Source organism: Rattus norvegicus, chromosome 6 (genome assembly GCF_036323735.1).
Source record: "Rattus norvegicus strain BN/NHsdMcwi chromosome 6, GRCr8, whole genome shotgun sequence".
Taxonomy (NCBI): Eukaryota; Metazoa; Chordata; class Mammalia; order Rodentia; family Muridae; genus Rattus; species Rattus norvegicus.
In genome coordinates, this window is record NC_086024.1 from 43,413,746 (window position 1) to 43,428,923 (window position 15,178).

The 15,178-nt window shown below is 37.6% G+C and overlaps 2 long non-coding RNA genes across 4 annotated transcripts in view; one reads left to right on the top strand and one right to left on the bottom strand.

Moving 5' to 3' along the window:
• Window positions 1-12,230, top strand: part of LOC120103517 (uncharacterized) — an 86,746-nt gene extending 74,516 nt beyond the window's left edge. The window contains exons 3-4 of one of the 2 annotated variants that reach the window (XR_005505815.2): window positions 3,485-3,633; window positions 8,508-12,230. This is a non-coding gene — a long non-coding RNA (uncharacterized LOC120103517). Of the gene's footprint in view, window positions 1-3,484 lie in introns of both variants that reach the window. The other variant, XR_010052531.1, reaches the window with a different exon arrangement.
• The window catches only part of LOC108351206 (uncharacterized), a 78,658-nt gene that overhangs the window by 43,052 nt on the left and 20,428 nt on the right, over window positions 1-15,178 (bottom strand). The window lies entirely within an intron of this gene.

Genomic DNA, 15,178 nt, shown 5'->3' on the forward strand with positions numbered 1-15,178 from the left:
GATGTGCCCAGGCTCCTTATGTGCAGCTTCAGGAAAGAATGGCTCTCGGTCCCACATTGGCTGCAAGGACTCCTACCCAGAGTGAGACTTCCAGCTGCTCCTTTCTCTCAGCACCAGCTGCTGACTCTAATGTGTTATTGAAAACAAAATCTTTATGACCTTCCCTCTTGAACAATAGGAGGGTTAATCTCATGGCAGAATCAGCTTGAACTGATTTTCCTTTACAGCATCCTAGCAAGGGCATTTCCAAACTCTAGGAAATGTAAAAGAGTGGAACTCATGAAGGGCCATGTAAGTGAGAATGAAATCCACATACTTCTTAGATACCCGAATTAGTAATGCAAGTGTATTGTGTGCACAGTTACTATTTAAGGATATGATAAAAGGACGGGAGGAATAACAAACACAGACATGGATGGGTTTTTTTTTTTTCATTTGGATCTACCTTTCTGTATTCCCTACAAGTTAAAGTATATTTTATATTATTTGCCAATTGAATGTTATTTTTCTGATTGTACCCATTAGTATTGCTTTAATAAAAATCTGTGGCCATTCATATCTAATATGATTTATTTTTAATTATATGAGAATTTTGTGCTTTTAATCACACTCACCCTGTCTCCACCAGATCCACTCCTTCCCACCAATTTTGTGCCCTTTACTTTAATTTTCTCTTCTCGATTTAAAATCAATCTCCTGTACAAATATTCCTGGGTCTGGGGCCTTCCATCTGGGCAGACTCAACTTATCTGAAGCTATCAGTTTTAGAGAAAAGTGACCATGTCTTTCCCAGCTGATAAATTTTTAACACCTTCTTGAATAAGGGTAGAATTCCCTTCATCTCCCTTATCTATACTGGAACTTAGACTGGCTTGGACTTGCATAGATGTGGTGGTTTGAATGAGAATGGCTCCCATAGACTCAAGTTTGAATCCTTAGAGATCAGGAAACTACTTGGCATACTTGGGAGGGATTAAGAATAGTTGCCTAGTTTGTCACTAGGGCAGGCTTTGAGGTTTCACAATCCCAAAACAGGCCTAGTGACTCTTTTTCTGCAGCATGCAGATCTGGATGTAAAACTGTCAACTAATCCAGCACCATTTCTCCCTGCTATGATAATAACGGACCAAACCTCTAAAACTGTAAGCAAGCCCCAATTAAATGCTTTCCTTTATAAGAGCTATCTTGGTCATGGTTCCTTTTCACATCAGTAAAACTCTGATTAAGACAATAGGTTTTGTTGGTGCTGTTACAATTGCTGTTAGTCCCTATGTGCAGCTTCTTTAATATGACCAGAAGAGTTTCTCAGTAATCAGCTATTACCTCTGGATCTGATACTCTCTCTAGCTCCATTTCCATCAATGATCCCTGAATCTAGGTGTACATGTGTTTCTTTTAGGGTTGAGCATTCTATAGCTTCTAATTCTTTGCACTTTGGCCAGTGTGTGTGTCTGCAGATCATCATCTACTGAAAATAAAAGGTTCCCTGATAATGGGTGAGAGTTCCCTTAATCTATGATTATGATGACCAAAGGCTGAAAAGATACCGTGATTGATGAAGCCCCAAGCAAGATAATTTGATTTCCATCACTAGGCTCCATATTGTAAGATAGAGGGATCTATTTCTTGCAACTCATCCTTTGAACAGACACATGGTACTATGGCATGCCCACTACATAAAACAACTAAATAGTTAAGTAAGTAAGTAAGTAAGTAAGTAAGTAAGTAAGTAAATAAATAAATAAATAAATAAATAAATAAATAAAGTAATTAAAAGTTATAGTGGAAGTATTTAATGTCAGTATATTCTAGGGGTAAACTTCAAGGGCTCATATTTCCTGATTTAGTCCTTAGTCATATTCATTTACCTAGCATGTATGTACATAGATGTGCATACTGGAATTTCTATAACAGCAGCAATTTCTACAATAGCAGTATTAATTTTTAACATTAACTATAGACTTAAAATGTAATCAATAAAATAAAATGTTGAAAGCAAAAATCCAAAGGCAAAACAAAGCAAGTATTATTCAGTGGAACCAGACTGCTTAGGGGAAGTAGTAAATAAAGTTGACCACATTAAATACATTTTCTGAGACTATCAAAATCTGGAAATTATTGGAGATAGATCTACTAATATGGAGTTATTTACATTTATACTTCTATAATTTGGTTACCTTGTTCACTTTAGCTTGCGACTACACATGCACTCAATTATTTATCCAAGTCTTATCTAGGCTCTGTGTCTCCTTTATGCATGATCAGAAAACCTAAGATAGATGCTATTTCAGATGTTATTTCCCTTAAAACATTGGCTGAAAAGAAATTTTATTTCCTAATTTTGTTCAGTTCTGAGGTTTTAATATGTTGTTATTTTTAAAGTGGGGATCTGGTCTTGAACACTTGAACATACATACTTCCACATGCACAGAAATTAATAAGCAAGGCCATGAAAATCTACGTCAGCTCTAAGTTTTGATATATTTTTAATTTGGGTTACTTTTAAATATTATTTTTATCATTTTTTTAATCCATTCTTTTGTTTAAGAGGATGTCTTTCTATTGCTTGCTTTCAATTGATATTGACACAACTAAAAAAATAAATACACAGGGAGACCATTATAGTTCCTGGAATCTATAGCAAAATCTAACAAGAATCCATCACCTAAAATCCAAGACAGTGACAGTTTATCATTACCCTTTCTCATGTTGTGTTTGGTTTAGAGATGAGAGCTGACATAACAATGGGCAATTCTGTGAAGAATTGCTTTTCAATTATGTGGAAAGTAATGTCAATGTCAGAAAACAGAAGCAGAGGGAGTTCAAGACACCCTCACCAATCCTGTTTTTAAGTTACATGGAGGTACATGGTGTAAGGAATTATTAGCATTACCACATTTTTTTTAAAAAAAAATTGAGGACCATGTTTCTGGTGAGACTGCACTTGCTTTGAGAGGCTAGGGACTTGGGAATTCTCAAGCACAGAGGGGTTGTGGGAATTGCATGTATGTAGGAATTGGGGATGTGTCATGCATCCACTGACTGGGAACATGTCCTGCGCATAGAGACTGGGGGCATGTCATTTATATAGCATAGTCATGGAGAGCATAGATCTTAAGTGGGCTAATCATTGCTGTTCATCCTGTCACTAAGGCTTCATCTGGAATAGTACTCACAGTTAAGACCATTTATATATACACAGAAAGTAAAAAGTTAAATCAAGTGACCTTCATAGTCTTAAAATTACGAGAGCAGAAGGAACCAAGCAGCAACAAGGTTGAAAGCACACTCTCTGAAAATAATTCCGCCTGACATTCTACTCTCCAAGAAGTTGAAATTCACCCAAGAAGAGATTTAAAACCGATAATATTGCCTAGGAGAGCCATTATGATCTAATTCAGGAAATAATAACAATACATTAAATATGCGTGTGAATTGTTGCTTAGATAATCTCTCATGAATGTGGTGGATTTGTTTTCTACAGCTATCATAGCAAAGCTTTACAAACGGAGCAGCTCTACAAACTGAGTATAACAACAAATAAAAGGAAACAAAGCAAAGCAAAACTACAAACGTGGAGTCACCAGTTTCTCAGTCTCCTCTGGATATGGGACACAAAGGCTAAAGTCAAGGGTGAGCTGAGCTGTGTGTATTCTTTCTGTAGGGTGTAGAGACAGCAGCTAAGAGGTGATTAAGGATGGCTTTTCTACAACTGAGATCTTAGTGTCTTCCTTGCTACCATGACCACCACCACCACCCACAACAGCAACAACAAAACAAACAACAATAAAACCCTTCCTTTCTTCCTCAAGATTGTCTATTTCCTTCCTGTATTTTCAATAAGTCTATGTACCTTGTTCCACAAGTCTCAGAGCTGGCAGTACACCAAGTCAAGACTATTTAGAATCTCTTATTTATTGGAAGGCATATACTTGTGCAGCTCACAAGACTTAATTACAGGAGTTGTTTCTTTCTCATTCTACCACACAGGTATCAGGGACTAAACTGAGGCTACCAGGCTTGGGACAGGTGTCTTTACCAACTGAGCCATCTTAATGGCCCAAGATTTCTTTTGTTTACTTTCTTTAGGAAGGAGCATCAAGAATCCCAGACCATGCCTGATTTAGATTTCAAGAATGCTAGGCTAGGACTCACATATCTGATCTACATTCCAGGATATTGTTTGTTCTTTGATTACGTGGCATTCGGCTAGAAATTTATGTTCAAATGCTGAATATAACTTTACCAAATTATTCCAGAGCCCCTTTATGTTCCTACTACTCTTTTATAATAGAATATATGGAATTATAGAACACAAATTAGGAGCAAATATATAATTATTAAATGTTTATTTACTGCATCTGTGAGCTAGGTTAGGTTAGGTTGCTTATCATCTTGATTCATAAGTTCCTCTGACAGACCCCTGACAGACCCATAACATACACTCTAAAGATCCACTTGATTATTCTGTGTCTGTGTCTCTGTGTCTCTGTGTCTCTGTCTCAATCTCTCTCCCTCTCCCTCCCTCTCCCTCCCTCCGTCTCCCTCCCTCTCCCTTTCTCCCTCTCCCTCTCTCCCTCTCGCCTTCCCCCCATTCCTCCTATTTCCAGTCTTACATTCTTTCTAGGAAAATTCTGTAGCTACATTTAAAAGACTGAGTTAAATGTGGGACCCAGATTCTCATCCTCAGAGGGTGTTAATAACCATTTATTAATGAAGCTTTGAAAATGATGGTGTAAAGAAAATATTAGGGTAAACTCGAAGCCTTGCAATTCCCCACTCGTTTCTATAATTAGATGTTTTCTCTGAATGCAGTAATGCGTTTTTGTAAATGACTTGTGAATATCAACTAATCCTGTTTTAATTAGAGCAAATAAAACTGATGAAGAAAGTTTCAAAGTCCAATGTTAAATTCTTTTCAAGTATAACGTGCAGTAAAAGTTATTTTGTTGAGTGCAAAAGAACTAACGGTAATGATTCATGGATATTATGACAGGAGAATGGCTGTTTGAAAAGCAGAAGAAAATACATATGCTTAAGCACTAAATAATTTTCTTTGGGTATATGTATAAAGTTAAACTCCAAAAGTTGAAACTCAAACACTAATACTTGAATTGATTTACAAAACATAATATTTTGACGCTCTCAGCTTGACCAACCTTCAGAGACAGTACCCCCACCCTCCACTTTCTCTGGTTTTAAAACACCTGCATTCCCAAAGGCAGTTCATGATTCTCAGGAGCTCTTTGACATGTAAATCTTTTCAAAAGGCTCTTGTCTGTATTCTAAGAAAGGACTGGCTTTTCTGGGGACCTACCAGCCAGGCCTTTGAAATTCAATCAAGAATCTCCCAGGCTATGGAAGCAGGTATTGAGTGGGTCCATTGCTCCAAGTTGTAAAGATAACTCAGGCCTTGAAGATAGAAGAAACTGACTGTTCCTCTGAGGAACCAGAGCAAATTCACATGGCATTTGGCTTCGAAACTTCAACTGTTAAAATACTCCAAGTGTTGGCTAGACGTGAGCTCACAGTAAGTTCTATGAGCATTTTTCTTTTTTCTTTATTTATTTCTCCTTTTTTTTCAGTGAATCTGAAGATATTTCTCCTTCTTAGAGACCATTTGCTTATTTGTAACAAAAGATTGACATTTCTGGTTACTGTGTTAGACTTCCTGCATGTCTGAGTCTGTGTCTTTGAAATAATTCAAAAGGAAAATGATAAATACTTTGATAAGAAACAGAAATTGCCTTGCATTCTAATACAACCAGAGAACAATGTGCACTTAACCTAGCTCCTCTCTGGACTGCAGATACACAAGGTAGTTTTACACAGCAAATCTCTCTTCAGAGTGGGAAGCCTACTGTCTTGCTCTCAAGTGTCCCTGTTTGAGTCAATACTCATGTTGGTCTTTTCAGAAGGAGGCAATTCAGAAGAATTCCTCTAAAACTTTCTTCTACTCAGGGAAACACTTTGTATCCGTGGAGGTCAACAAAGCACCCTACATTCTCACATTAAAAAAGCTACTAAAATGTAGCATGCAATTTTCTTTCAAACTAGAATAGATCATTGGCTTTAAATGATTCTTTACATATGGGGATTTATGCATGTAAGATCACAAATGAATGCTTTGCATACATATTTTATACTTTTCATTCATAGAGACATATTAAGTGTTCATGATAATTTCACCTCATATCCTTAGCAAGCAAAAATGACTAATTTTGTTTGCAGGAACCATTCATCCATTCATGTCCTGTGTGTTCTAAGAATACCAAGTATTCCCCCCCCCCCCCGCCCCGGCTCTCCCTCTCCCTAATCCCCTACCAGTTTGTTTAGTTGTGGTCATTGCAATTTAGTTTATATTCTCTGTTTCTTAAACATTTAGACAAGATTTATAATTCATAATTTCTGCAAGCCATTTATATTTTAACCAATCGCATTAACATATTTTCTCAAACACCTCCTTTGTGTTGGAAGGTAAGAAGCAGTTTTGACATGACCCAGATGTGCATTAAAATTCAAGTTGTAACACTAGCGTGCTGATTTTCTCAGACACGAATTAAAGCAAAAAAATTCATAAATCTTACAGTGTTTATGAAATTAATTGGGTAACATATGTGACAGTCTAGCATATCTTCTAACACATTCGGAAAACTTGACATGCTAAGTTTGTTTTTCTAAATGGTTTTTTTTTTTTTGACATTTGATATTCCTTTCTTATAGCCATAAGTATAAAGAAGATCAAAGTCATCAGCATAAGGTGTTACTTTATTTATACTTACACACATGTTATAGAAAACTCTATGAAGCCTTTTCCTAATTATAAGCATTTAAACTTGGAATGACAGTTGTCTGAATAATTCCTGTACATGTTAAGTTAGTAATTCTAAACTTAGGACAATTATATACATTACATGACAAGTAATTGCATGTGCAGAGAGATTTGATTGTTACACAGCAGGACAGAAGTTTTCAAAAGTGTGTGAAGAATACGCACAATGGCACATACTCTACATTCTCCTGCAACTCAGTAACCCGCAGCTTATTTCTTGCCAAAAGCCTGTGTTTGAATGATCCTGTCCTAAGCGCTGCTCCTAGCATTCATAGTTTCAATATGAGCATCTTCATAGTAAAAGGACAAAAAGAAAGAATTTTGAGAATTTCTATTTTCTCAAGAGCACTTGCAGAAAATGTATTTATTTAAAAAATGGTTTATCGATAAATGCCTTCATAAAGGCATTTGTTAAAGAAAGATACAATACAGATGAATATCTATTTTATCCACTTCATCATAAACCGAAAAGTATTTAAAGTTAATTGAAGAGAATGACCTCCATTATCAGTGTTACCCAGTACCCATCACATCAATAAGTTGGAGATAGCCTGAACAAAACAACACTCCCAGATCAAAAGCCCATTAAAGACTGAGGGATACTTTGGATTAAGTTAATTGCAACCCAGGAGGAATGACGTTAGCCAATATTGTTCTGTATAATCTAATTAAAGAAAGCCAGGTAAAGTCAAAAGCCATTGGGGAGCTTTATCGGGTTTCACCAACTCACAAGCTCAACATATTTGATGAAATACAGGGTGTTTACTAAGAACAGCTACACAATACAAAAATCCATGAAGAACGCAATGGACGAGGCATTTAGCATGCTGAAATTCTAGATTTCCCAGCTTTTACTAGAAAAAAATTATTAACCTATCTATTCTTTGTTTTCTGCATTTGCTATTCATAGGTTTTTGTTTTCTATTCACTTTATATCCTGATTATTGCTGCCCCCATTCCAGTCATTCCCTCTCATAATCTCTCCTCAATGACTCTTTCCCTTACCCCTTCTCTGAGAGGGCAGACATCTTCTACTTGGAATCTCCAGAGTAGGATTCTACTACCTTTACCCAAAGGCATATGCCTTACTTGGCAATACTGGATGTCCATGATCATATAGGGAAAAAGCAGGGAGTCAGCAAACCAAAAGATATGACTCTCTAAATTAGTACAAAGAGCACAGATATCAAGTTTCCTGCTACTGAGCACTTTGTTGTATACAGAGGCTAGCGGGATTTTTTTTACAGAGAAGTTGTTCTTAGTAGAAAATTGCTATCCAGTCAATATTTCTTTAAAATATTGTGTTATTTAATCACATATAGTAAAATCTCATGTGCAGGCTTGTATTATGGAGATAGAGTCGTGGTACTGATGGGAAGCTCATAGGAAGCTGGAGAACATAATATTTAGGCTCGACACTTGCTTCACTGACGATTCTGTCTGATTATGTTCTCCCATGATTCTTATGTGTCTTCTAAGAGATGTTAGGTGCAGAACAGTGATGATATCACAGAACAAGGGCTCCCCAATGAGTGGGCCTACAATAATCTTGATTCGAGTTTCCACAATTTCTCCCACTTTATGATCTTCATAAACTGTAAAACATTATTAAAATTTGTGTCATTGATATGTCTGTAATAGAATCTTATACTTGTTCATTTACATTACAATGCAGTGCTGTATTGCCACGTAAGGCATATGCCACTGGACAAATATAATGTCATCCGACCCTGAAGATTCCCAGAAGTGAAACGGACCTTACATGTCAGACATGGGAACTAAATCTACCACTTTCTGAACCTTGTAAGTGGGAGAACATGAATAAGGTTTGAGATGCACTCCTAACATCTCTAATTGCAGGCTAGCATCATCACGTTGTTATTAGCTAAAACAAAGGAAGCATGACAATTAAACTATGTGGAGCTTCATAAAGCAAAGAGGACATGAGGAAACTTCTGCAGTTGCCTCTGTCACCTTCTGAAAATATGTGGCACAAAAACTGCCGCTGTGCATCTACTGTGCCTTTGCATACTCTTCAGACGTCAGCAGATGTGTATGATACATGCTTATGTTGATACCAAGGCACTCTGAGCTATAGTGTCACATAGGTAAAGCAGAGTTTAGTTAGTTGTTCTGGGTGTCATGTTTCTCATCGACAAAACAAAGTAAGGGCCAAGGAGGCAGCAGACTTGGTAAAGCATCTGCCATGCAAGCACGAGAACCCGACTTTACTTTATACAATGCACAGAAAACTTAGTGGCATGATGGCTGACCCAAATTTGTAATCCCTTCCTTGGTATTCTCTGGCAATATTTTGGCCAATATATTTGTACTTTAGAAACAAGGTAGATAACGCCTGAAAAATGCGAGCAGGATGGACCTTTGGCCCCCATTTGACCACACATGGTCACATGTTGATTCACCCGCGCCCTCATGCATCCATACTTCTGAGCTTCTGAGTGCACCACAGACACTGGAACACACACACGTACGCACATACACACACACATACACACAGGCACACACACAAATACACACAGAGAGACAGACAGACAGAGACAGAGACAGAGATAGGCAGAGACAGACAGACAGGCAGACAGAGACAAACAGAGACAGAGATAGAGACAGAGACAGACAGTGACACAGAAAGAAAGAAAGACAGAGTCAGGGACAGAGATAGAGACAGAAAAAGAGACAGAAAGACAGAGAGAGACAGAGAGATAGAGAGAAGTGCACTACATTATTAACAAAGTTGAAAGTGTACTTAAAACTGTAATAAGATTCAATTATAATTTTTCAAAATTTTTATAGATTACCAGTATTTTCATAAATGCATGATAATTAAATATTGTTAAACAAACCTTCTTTATCTAGAGATTGCCATATTCGAATTGGATTTTGAAAAAATGGGAACAATATCTACTCACTGAAAGGTTTCTGCTTCCTCACTCTAAATTTGTATGTTACTTCCCCAGATCTTACTAAACTGCTAAGAAGAAAGGAAGAGAAGTGAGTAAAGGGGCCAGTGTGAAAATCTTGTATTAGTTAAAATATTAGAAAAAGGAACATGTACACCAAAACAAAGGACATTACTTGTCAAATGAGGAATTTGAATCTTTTGATGGTTTTCCTTGGTGGATTTCTTTAGAACACTGATTTAGTGTTTTGCATAGAGTTGCCTTGTCAATTCTTTGGAAATGTGTTCAAACTATCTGCTTTCATTCATATGCAAATCCCTCTCTTAGAACTACAGAATGAAAGCTGTTTAAGCCCTGTCTGGTTCTTTCAAGCTAAAAATTTTATAGCATGTCTCTGACCTCAGTGAGTTCTCTGTATTGTGCCCCTGATGAACACATGCCTACAGAAACTTGGCAAGGACAGTTATTATCAAGCTGAAAAAGAAGTGCATAGGAAAAAAAAAGAAAAAGATGAATGTTGTCAACGTAAGACAATAACTATGCATATTTGTTTTATCCTGTGTACTATTTTTCAGTTTATTTAGCATACATTTTTCTTATATATTTTATCCTGTGAAAATATAAAATCAATTAAGAAAAAATATCACATTGTACTTGTCAAATATGAGACAGCAATATCTTTATTTGTCAGGTCACTAAAGACCTTTCATTAATTTTTTTTCTCTACCTCTTCCTTCTTTTTTGCGTGATGCCTGAGGTTTCATTTAGTGTTCTTGCTATAATACACTGAAAACTAGATGAAGCCGCAAATTGTATCTGAGTTGTGCATCTCCCCGGGCTCTTCCTATTGTAGATTGTCAAAAAAAGTTTTTTATGTACTAGGCAGCTTTCACTATATTGCATTTTGGAATCCATTTTGTTGTTTAACAATGTCTTACTTCCTTGGAGAGTGTAGACCCCTTTTTCATGTTTCATAACCAATTTAATTTGGGGAAGTGGTGGTTTCACCTGACTGGATCATGCATCATGATCCTTCTGTCTCTGGGTTGATTCTCTTCCCTGACTAGGTTGCACCTTAAATTGAAGGAGTCAAAGAGTTGTAAGTGGGTATTTTAACTGGATTTATCCTCTCTAGAAGATAGCCAAAGAACATGGCCTCCAAATATTCATGCTATGGAGACTCTGAAAGTCAAGGTACTTCTGACAAATTGTTTCCAAATGCTGTAAGCATAAACCCTGCCAGAAGCATTATTTGGTTGACTTAAGTCTTGTTTAAAAAAATCCATCATGTAAAATATCAATTCCTTTACAGCAAAATCAGATTCAAAATTCCAATTTAAATCTTGGAAAAGTTCCAGGCACATTAAAGGAAAATTAACTTCGTTATAAGATGTAGGACATCCAGATTTAACTTTTAAAAATATTAAAATCTGTACCTTTTTATGTCTCTGAAGGAAAAAAAATTGTTCTTGGTGTAGAAGTCTTCTATCTGACCACAGACAAAGAATTAAAACAAGTGGAGAAAGAGAAGGTATATAGTTAAACTCCTTCATTGGGAAGGTACATTGTCCTAAACAAGTCATTAGAAAAAAATTCAATTGTATTTTACATAAGGTATTTTCATTTTCATGAATTTCATTATATACAATTCAGTTCCCAAGAGGCACTAAAGAATAATAATGTCTGATGATATGAAGCCTATGAAATGTGACCATAATAGCCCTAGGCTTTTCACTGCATCCTAACAGTAGTCTTAATGCAATTATTATGTCAGTTCTATAGATGGTAGCATATTCTCTGAGATGGTAAGAGTCCCATCATATCAACATTTCTATTCTCTGATTAATTAAGACAGTTGACTCTCCAACCTTGGATCTTCTTATGCTACCTCATTATGAGTCTACTTGTGAGTTTAGTAAACGTTAAATATGTTTTTTTTTTCAAAGCTGTTGATTGTGGTCACCAAAATAGCCATGCTGATGAGGATCCAAGCTTGGGTTCCCAGAACTCACATAGATGAAGCAAAGAAGTGCAGACCGACAGGAGCCGGATGTAGATCGCTCCTAAGAGACACAGCCAGAATACAGCAAATACAGAGGCGAATGCCAGCAGCAAACCACTGAACTGAGAATAGGTCCCCCGTTGAAGGAATCAGAGAAAGAACTGGAAGAGCTTGAAGGGGCTCGAGACCCCAAAAGTACAACAATGTCAAGCAACCAGAGCTTCCAGGGACTAAGCCCCTACCCAAAGACTATACATGGACTGACCCTGGACTCTGACCTCATAGGTAGCAATGAATATCCTAGTAAGAGCACCAGTGAAAGGGGAAGCCCTGGGTCCTGCTAAGACTGAACCCCCAGTGAACTAGACTGGTGGGGGGAGGGCGGCAATGGGGGGAGGGTTGGGAGGGGAACACCCATAAGGAAGGGGAGGGGGGAGGGGGATGTTTGCCCGGATACCGGGAAAGGGAATAACACTTGAAATGTATATAATAAATACTCAAGTTAATAAAAAAATATAGAAATAAACAAAAAAAAGTTGAACACGGAGATATACATAATTTTATCAGCAACGGAGGGAGCATGAGATTATCAGGTACTCACTGGCAAGCCAGTATAGCTGATTAGTGAGTTTAAGGCTTATTGTGAGAACTTATGCCAAAGAGGTGGTTAGTGTGCAAGTACATGAGAGATACGGAACAATGACCTCTGGTCTCCACATCTCATGCACAGTGAATGTACCTGCATACATGTTCATGTAAAACACACACACACACACACACACACACACACACACACACGCATATGCATGGACACACACCGAGTCTCTGTGGCTTTGCCATGATATTTATCTGTTAAGCAACATACTATAAACATTTTGCTTTTGAAAAAATTATGCAATTATTAACAATGTCCTGTAGATATGATATGCTAACAAAATTTTGATCTAAACCAGTAAGAATTATTTTGAAACTTTTCAACACTGATCTGGAATGATAGATGGCAGAAAACAATATCAGCTAATCTTTACAGTTTCTGGAAATAGCTGAGCTGTGGAAAGGATGACCTTGGGAAGACTGGATGGATGGAAACAGAAAATGTACTTTAACATCTGCCTATCTAAATGAACTAACACACACACACACACACACACACACACACACACACAAACGTGTGTGTGTGTTATGTATATACCAGGTTTTCATATTTTAATATAAGGATAATGTTTTATAGTCTAGCATAAAACAAAAATTCCTCTAGAAAATAATGGCGTGTTTCACCTTCAGCATTCTGTACATCTGACAATAATTGTGTATCTCAATATATAATCCAAGCTCAATATGACAACTTAAATAATATAGCACATGCTTACTCTTTATAATGCTAAATACTTTGAGTTTCATGTAATCTTGGCCTCTGAGATCTATACGTGTGAAATACCCTCGGATTCATTTCTTTTGACTGAAATGTCTGATAAAAAGAGGTATTAGAAGCAGGATATGGACAGACTCTTGAAGTCCCAGCACTCAGGAAGCAAAGAGAATCAATACAAGCTTAGGTCACACAGTCCAGACAGGGCTTCACAGTGATACCACCCACACACCTATGGCCAATTGATCTTTGACAAAGGAGCTAAAACCATCCAATGGAAGAAAGATAGCATTTTCAACAAATGGTGCTGGTTCAACTGGAGGTCAGCATGTAGAAGAATGCAGATCGATCCATTCTTATCACCCTGTACAAAGCTTAAGTCCAAGTGGATCAAGGACCTCCATATCAAACCAGATACACTCAAACTAACAGAAGAAAAAGTGGGGAAGAGTCTCGATCACATGGGTACTGGGGAAAATTTCCTGAACAAAACACCAATGGCTCATGCTCTAAGATCAAGAATCAACAAATGGGACTTCATAAAACTGCAAAGCTTCTATAAGGCAAAATACACTGTCATTAGGACAAAATGACAACCAACAGATTGGGAAAAGATCTTTACCAATCCTATATCTGATAGAGGGTTAATACCCAAAATATACAAAGAACTCAAGAAGTTAGACTCCACAGAGCCAAATGACCCTTTTAAAAATGGGGTACAGAGCTAAACAAAACTTTCTCAGCTGAGGATTATCAAATGGCCAAAAAACACCCAAAGAAATGTTCAATATCCTTAGTCATCATGGAAATGCAAATCAAAACAACCCTGAGATTTCACCTCAGACCAGTCAGAATGGCTAAGATAAAGAAAGTCAAGTGACAGCAGATGCTGGCAAGTATGTGGAGAAAGAGTAACACTCCTCCATTGTTGGTGGATTGCAAACTTGTACCACTCTGGAAATCAGTCTGGAGGTTCCTCAGAAAATTGAACATTCGACTATCTGAGGACCCAGCTATACCCCTCCGGGGCATATACATAAATGATGTTCCAACATACAACAAAGGCACATGCTCCACTATGTTTATAGCAGCCTTATTTATAATAGCCAGAAGCGGGAAGGAACCCAGATGCCCTTCAGCAGAGGAATAGATTCAAAAAAATGTGGTACATCTACACAATGGAGTACTACTCAGCTATCCAAAACAATGACTTCATGAAATTCATAGGCAAATGGAAAGAACTAGAAAATATCTTCCTGAGTGAGGTAACCCAATCACAGAAAAACACACTTTGTATGCATTCACTGATAAGTGGATATTAGCCCAAAAGCTCAAATTACCCAAGATAAAATCCACAGACCAGAGGAAGCTCAATAAGAAGGATGATCAAAATGCGGATGCTCCCACTCTCTCTTAAAAGGGGAAAAATAGTCCTTAGGAGAGTATATGGAAGCAAAGTTTAGAGCAGCTACTCAAGGAATGGCCATTCAGAGCCTGCCTCACATGTGACCCATATATATATATATATATATATATATATATATATATATATATATATATATATATATATATATGCCAAAACTAAATAAGATTGATGAAGCGAAAAATGCATGCTGAAAGGAATGGGATATAGATCTCTCCTGAAAGACACATCCAGAGCATGTCCAATTCAGAGGTCAATGCTAGCAGCAAACCACTGAACTGAGAACAGGACCCCTTGAGGGGAATTAGAGTAAGGATTGAAAGAGCTGAAGGAGCTGGCAACCCCATAAAACAACAACGCCAAGCAACCAGAGCTTCCAGGCACTAAACCACTACCGAAAGACTATACATGGACTGACCCAGGGCTCCAACTGCATGGGTAGCAGTGAATAGCCTTGTTGGGGCGCCAGTGGAAGGGGAAGCCCTTGGTCCTGCCAAGGCTGGACCCCCAGTGCAGCGGAATGTAGGGGGCACAGTAACGGGCATGGATGGGTGAATACCCGTATGGAGGAGTGGAAGGGGATGAGGGCTTATGGACTGGAAACCAGGAAAGGGAATATCATTTGAAATGTCAG